This window comes from Geospiza fortis, unplaced genomic scaffold (genome assembly GCF_000277835.1).
Source record: "Geospiza fortis unplaced genomic scaffold, GeoFor_1.0 scaffold429, whole genome shotgun sequence".
NCBI classification, from domain to species: Eukaryota; Metazoa; Chordata; class Aves; order Passeriformes; family Thraupidae; genus Geospiza; species Geospiza fortis.
Window position 1 is genome coordinate 2,281,333 of NW_005054411.1, and position 7,620 is coordinate 2,288,952.

Below are 7,620 nucleotides of genomic sequence, written 5' to 3' on the forward strand. Positions count from 1 at the left end.
GGGCACCGGCGCTGCCCGGGCCAGGCCCCGCCGGTGGCCCCGGGAGCGGTGCTCGCCAGGCCGGCCTAGGCCTAGGCCCGGAGGGATGCGGAGCCCCGAAGTGCCCGAGGTGCGATAAACGGGACCCTGAGAATATCAACAGAGAGCAGCGGCCACCTGTCCTCACTGCGGTTCCATGGAAGTGAAAGTACAGAAACACACTGATTTGGGTCGTCTGATCTTTTTTCTACAAATAAACTAGTAGAAGAAGTCACCATGAGTTTGCATCATTTCAGATTTAGGCCTTTGTGATAACAGTCCTAGGATATGCCATCATAACCAGTTCTTACTCTGAGGGAAGCAGTTGGAGCAGTTTTATACGGTGGAAGGCAGCCTGTGGCCTTGTAAAACAAAAAAAACTAAGGGAAGTGTTAACAGGTAATTAAGTGAGAGCAATCCCCAAGACCTTAGCTTGTCCCAATTTTTATCTTGTTTATCCTTTGGATAAGGCTGCTTGTAGAAATTGCATATTAGGCTGTTTTGTGGTGCTAGGTAGTTCCTAAGCAGAGCCCAGTCTTATTTTTCAGTGGCAAAGGTTTGTGCCTAAGTTTAGATAAAAGACCAGTGAGCAATTATTATAAGTTCCTAGTATGTCTCTTTGGAGTGCTCAGAGAAATAACCTAAAGAAACTGTGCTAATTTAATGTCAAAACCAGTATAGAATTTGTAATTCATTATGACAAGCCTTAACTCATGACTGAGAACCCATGTCCTCACAATGTTCCCTATGACTTCTGTAAACACTTCTCTTTAGCAAAACAGTTTCTGATGAGCTTCTTCAAAGAGAAATGGAGATCCAGATAGGGCATTCAACATACATACAGCTTTGCCTCTGCCTTATAGAATTTCACTGTAATTGCTTTTGAGCAGCCATTCCTCATGGCTATAGGGACTTCACACATCTGAGGTGGGATGTTACTATTGTGCCAACAATAATTCTTTTATTAATGCCCTTCTTTTCCCCATCAGTCAGGATCCATCAGCTATCAATTGTCATAAACAATAAATTTCCAGGGATAAAAACATCTTTTTGCTCCTTTATTCCAAGTACCATGAAAGCATCATCTTTCTGAGCAGCAGTGCCTAGAGTCTGATAATGCAAATAATTATGAGTATGAGTATAACTCATAACCATCCTTTTTATTAACTAAATGCCTATTTCACAGTTTTTCAGTTCTTAAATACTTGATTCTTCATGTTCAGTTCTGAAGGCATTTTCTCAATAAGCTGATGTCTGATAAACTCATGGGAGAGAAATCTGGAAATTTCTGATAATATTATAGCATGGGGAAGAGTAAGACCATGGTGCCTAGCCCATTCCCTAATCAGTCACAGATAAATCATAACCCCTAAAGAACCCGAAGAATGCAATTTAAAGTGCAGGATATATAATCTCAATCACTGCTGTCACCTCAGAAGAGTGGGCCTTGGAGTCCTGGCCCTCTTAGTTCCTTGCTTAGCCCATTTACTGCATCCTGCACTGTTGACAAGTAAATGTTACACTGTTCTGCAATGTCAAAAAATGTTGAATTCATCCCTCTAAATTTCGGTGCTGTATTTGTTGTCGCCACCACTTACCAACTAAAATTTTCAGTCGTTGTCATTTAGTCCCACAAAACAGACACAGAGGGATTGAACAATGACTTTCAAGTCTACCTTTTGTAACTAGAAATGTCAGTACCAAAAAGCTGTGGCATTTTTGGAGCCAACTATTTTGAAAGTGAAGAGTGCAAAATCCAAGAGAAAGACTGGGCTTAGCACACTCCTCTTAGTATCTCAAGAACTGAACACATTCACAGGCAGTTGAAATGACACAAAGTACAGCATGCATGTAGAAAATATTGATTTTAAGAGATATCATTTATTGGTAACATGGAAGTGCCATTGAGAGCTAGAAAACAGTACCATTTGGGGATATCTCTTTGGCTTATTGGCTCTTTTAATGCCATTGCATTTTGTAGCTTTGGCTTCAGAAACAGTGCTTCTTTGGAAAGAAGCCAACAAAATCCAAACAGTCAAGTAGGCTCTGTTGGTTTTTGTGCTGTCAGAATAGCAGAGAAATGTGTATTCAGCTTCAAGCTCTGCCATCAACTTCCTGCATCACCTCAGGCAAATCTTCCTTTTGACCTATCACTTCTTTGATTGCTTTGCTCAAGCTATTATGTAACTAATATTCAGAGGAAAGTCAGAGAATTCCCAGAGCTGACAAGCTAAAGCTTTGTAAATTTTGAGCACAAGGCTAAGGAGGTAGGTATATTGTGAGACTGAAAATTGAAAATAAAATGTACTTTCTGGAGCAGAAAAAGTTATAATCAGCTACACCCTGAAGGGGGTATTTGTGGGGGTTTTGGGTTGTTTTTTTTTCTTCCTCCTTTTTGGTTCATCTAGTTTTTTGAGAGACATTTCTTTATTGCGTGACCACGCTGATCTGATGTCATACTTTCACCCCACAAACCCCACATGGCCACTGGCCCCCTGCCCCACCAGCAGGCTTGGGAGAGAGAATCCGAAGGGTAAAAGCCAGAAAACTCATGGGTTGAGATAAAGACAATTTAATAGGGAAAGCAAAAACTGCACTCACAGACAAAGCAAAACAAGGAGTTAATTCACTGCCTCCCACAGGCAGGTGGGTGTTCAGCCATCCCCAGGAGAGGAGGACCCGTTCACACATAACAGTTACTTGGGGCACTGGGTTTGCATGGCCAAGCTTTGGTAGCAGTGGGGCTACAAGGATGGCTTCTGTGGGAAGCTGCTAGAGGGAGTGATAGAGTGGCTTGGAAGGGCATCTGACACCCAGCCAAGCTCAACCCACTACACTTGGCAAGACAAATGCCATCACTCCAACATGCACAAATCCTTCCTCCTTCTTCCCCCCCCCCCCCCCCCTTGACCTACTGAGTATGATGTCATATGGTCTGGAATGTCCCCTCGGTCAGTTGGGGTCACCTGCTCTGGCTGTGTCACCTCCCAACCTCCCATGGACCCTGAGCCCTCTTGCCAGTGGGGCAGTATGAAAAGCAGAGGAGGCCTTGGCTCTGTGTAAGCCCTGCTCAGAAACAACAAAAACATCCCTACATTATCAGCACTGTGTAAAGAACAAATCCAAAACACAGCCCCATACCAGCCACTGTGAAGAAACCTAACTCCACCCTGGCTGAAATGAGCATGTCTGAGAAGTTTTCTGAATAATTTTTTGACATCAGTTGCACTGCTGTAATGAAAAAGGCTAACTCTGGTTATAAATAAGATGCTGACTATGGGGCAGTGATTACCACTTCTGCATGCTCATGTTCACCCTTGAGCTACTTTTCCTCTGATGATACTTAATCTGACATTTAGCTGACTATCACTATGTCCTCATCTTTTCTCTTCAGTCATAGATCTACATCCAGTTTTTCTCCTAGAAAACCATTACTTTCTTCATTTGGACTTCACAGTGTCTTTCTCCTTCTTTGAACAAATAGGCTCTACTGCAACCACCTCATTTTCTTCAGCAGAAAAATATCCAAAGTTTAAATACAGAATTAATTACTTCTATCATTAATATTTTCCATATTTGCTTCTTGGTCTGCTGTCATACAGATGTTGATTTCATTGTTTCTCTTACTTGGTCTCTTATTATCCTTTCCCCTCCTATCCTGTGTGTCTACTTCATCCTGTCTTTTTTCCTTTCTATTTCTTAAAGTCCTTAAGTTTCCTCTCAAATAAAGGTAGGTAATCACAAATCATCCCTCTCATAAAAACACCAATTGGAGTCCCTTCCTATACCTATCACTTAATCAGTTTCATTCCTGTCTTCTCTAACCTCTCCAAACATGCTGTTCAAAATTTCTCTAATCCTACATCTCCTTCAGTATAGCTCAATTCTTCCTCCATCAGCTGGATATCACATGGATATCTCCACTTCACAACTTAGACATAAAGGCCTGTGTTTCATCATAGGCTCTGACTGACGGACTGCTTTAGAAACTCTAATTCCTCTTCCCAAATCCAGCAAACACTTAAAAAACCCCAGTGCACTTCTAAAAAAAAGTCCTTTCCCATTTCTTCTTTTTCTTTTTGAATCTTTAGTGCTGGCTCCTCTTTCTTCTTCTGCTGGGGATGTGCTAGGCTTCCATCTGTGTTTTTTTCAGTTTTTGACTGTCTAGAGATTGTGCTCTGAATGCTCCTATTGACAAATAGTTTTGAATATCATCCATGACTCATGTTTTCATCTTCCCTCTCTTTTTATTCCCCCTCGATTGTGTTGAAGTCTTACTGCTTGTAGCACAGGCCTACTAACAGTTCTCTCTGCCTGTATGGCTTAGTCATGTCCTGTCTCTCATTGTGACCCCTGCAGCTTTGTTTATTCAAAGTGCTGCTGCAAAGGGGCATATCTCTGGTTTCTCATTTTTACTGTGTTCCTTCTCTTTTTAATCCTCTGGTGTTGCATTTCTTCTTTTGCTCAACTAAAGACAATTTTCTTCTCAGTGCTAGAAGATCTTTGCAGTATAAGCTTCCTTCATACTGGCTTAACCTATTATCATTGTCAGGAGGTTAACTTCTCCTTTTCTTTTGTCACCCTGGCAGACTCCTTCTGATCCCTTCAAGAAGCAAAAGTTGCTTCTTTCTGTGAGCACAGAAAGGCTTACAGAAAGAATGGTGCTGTTTTTTGATAGAAAATTCTTTCCTTTGGGGTCACGTACTTCCTGCTGTCCTTTATACAGACATGAAAAAAAAGGATTAAAAAGCCCAGTGATTCCTTTTTCCTCAGTCCTTTAGCCTGGCAGGGGATCTCCTCTGCCTGCTGGAATCTCTTTGAGCTCTCTTGCCAGCACTTGAGAGATGTCTCTGTGCAGCGCTGGCTGGAGCAGAGAGACATGCAGGCAGCTGCCAGCCCTGCAATAAAAAAAGCTCTGGAGTTGGTGCTGGCAGGAGGCAGGAGCAGCCAGACTGCAGGAGTGAGTGCAGAGGATGCCAGCCAGAGTTAAACACCCATTGATTGACTTCCCCACTGAACTCCACAGGGCAATGTGAGAGCTACTCATCAATAGTGGCAAATCTGGGGATTCCCTGTGATTATTATGAACACTGTCATGCTTTTTGTGGATTGTAAGAAGCAGGTTTCTTGGGCTTTTGTAGAAGCATAACAAAAGTAGAGGTAGACAATGGCTAGAATGATGCATCCAAACTACCTCCAGCCTTGAGAAAGTAAAGTCTGAATCTAGTCTTCCTGATTTCAGTGTTTGTACTCTTGTAAGCTATTGAGATGTTCTCACATTCTTCAAGAGTGCTTCCACAAGTAGTTTGAATATTTTATATTGTTTGCCTGTTTCTTTTTGAGAAAAATGTATTTTCCAATATTATCCAGGAAAATGTATACAGCAGAAACAGCTCAGCTTCAGAGGGCCTGGTGATGACAACTTTGTTAGTATTGAATGGTAAATAAAAGAAAATACTCTTTAACATAAGAGAGGTTGAATAAGAGTTAAAGGGGGAGTAGCAGCTGTCATCTACATCACATTATTTTCTATAGTGCATATTTTCTTTTTCCAAGCTATGCTGTCAGATGTTTTCTTGACTTCTGTGCATATGGTTGTTACAAGTAGGAGGAGTTTCTTGAAAATTAAAATAGATTTTAACATCATAGACTTATGTAATCATACGTTTCAAATCTTGATCTAATCAACATTTCGATACCTGTTTAGAGGAAAATATTCACAGTAGTGTTTTCTTTTTCCCCTAATCTTTAGGTATTATCAGAAATAAAGTTTACCTTCTCATGGAGTTTGAGCCATCTAAATCTAAGCATGTTAGTTATAAATGAAAAAACTGACATTATACAAATTGTCCCTCATATTTGCATGCTAAAATATGTTTTATTCAAGATGAGTGCCCCAAGAAATGTTTGCTGAAATTAGAAGGTGGTTTGAGAAAATAAGAAATTGCAGTTATCCTGAAGGTGGTGTATCTTTGTCAGATAAAGGGACAAAATTCAGAAGGAGGAGCTGTGCTACATGCCAAAATTCCTTACCAAGGAAGGAGAGTCACAGAACTGGTGACTGTGAAAGGCATCTCTGGAGATCATTTAGTCCAACCACCTAGTTTTGAATAGCTCCAGGGATGGATACTCTACACTCTCTCTGTGCAACCTGTTGGTGTTTTGTCTGCTGTCATGGTGAAGAAGTTTTTTCATATGTTTAAATGGAGTTTTCTTTATTTCAGTTTGAACCCATTGTCTCTTATCCTGTCATGGGACATCACTGAAAAGACACTGGCTCTCTCTTTTTTAAGCCCCCATAGGTATGTATACTCACTGCTGCATATATGTGTATGCATTGCTAACAACCTGCCTGCCTTCTCCAAGCTAGTGCATCCCTCTAATTTCAGTTTCTCCTCACATGCCAGATGCTTCAGACCCTTAGTCACCTTCCTGGCCCTTTTCTAGACTCATTCCAGTTGTATCCATGTCACTCTGTACTGGAGAGAAGAGGACTGGACCCAGCAGTCCAGCTGTGTCTCAAAGTGCTGAGTGGCAGGATCACCTCCATTTAACTGCTGGCAATGCTTTTCCTAACACACATGAGGATGCTGTTGGCAAAAACAATGTCCCTACCATGTTGCTATGCCCTATGAATTCTACATGGTCTGAGGAGTGGAGAGGTTTGGGAGGAATTTGTACACCCCTTGGCGACTCTTAAAGTAACCACACATTAAATACTCCGTGGTTCTGGGTCGCTAGTTGTAACACGCTTTTATGTAGTTCTTGCAATGGGTCTTTAAAAATGCAGCTCACTATTTCTGGTCATCAGCTCAGCACTTTTTCTAAACAATCTTTTAAGACTGACTCATATCTTTCAGAACCCTTTGTCATGGTCCATTGTGAAGAACCTGGTCAGGGACCAGGCTGCTCAACTGTTTTGCATGAAGAGTGAACAGTCCTGATACACAGATTTTTATGGAATTATATCCAAGGCAAGAAGTAATTAAATTTATACACAGAATTAAAAATTAACAAAGCCCAAAGAAGAAAAATGGGAAATAATAAAAATATCTGAGACATATAGTATGAAACTATAACTACTCCTTAAAGAAAAAAGTCATAGGTGCAGATTACTCTTTTGAGAACTAATTAAGATATGGATGTTTACCTTGGGTGTTTTTATTTAAGGTTTCTTGAATTCCCTATCAAAAGTATTGTCTTATTGTCTGATGTCGGAGTTTTCCCATTGCCTTCAGTATGCCGATGAATCCATCTGCATCTAAAAACAAGTATGTGTTCTTCCCAATATTGCCAAAATTTCATAAATTTTCTGATGCATGTGCAGCAGTCCAATGGTAGTGGTAAGCCCATGGGAAAACCTATAAATAATTTCATCAAAAGTAATTTATCCTAGAAGCTACATAAAATTGTTTGGTAATTGCTGAAGTTTTGCTGTTGCAAGCTAAGAAGTTCTATTTTCTTTGTGGAATGTATTTTCTATATCTTTATCATAGGAGGTCCTATAAATACTTTGTAGAATGCAAAGTCTGGGTTATTTAACTGCCAGTCAAAAGGGAAGTGGCATCATTCATGAGAGGCTCATTGAATGAGCCAACTATC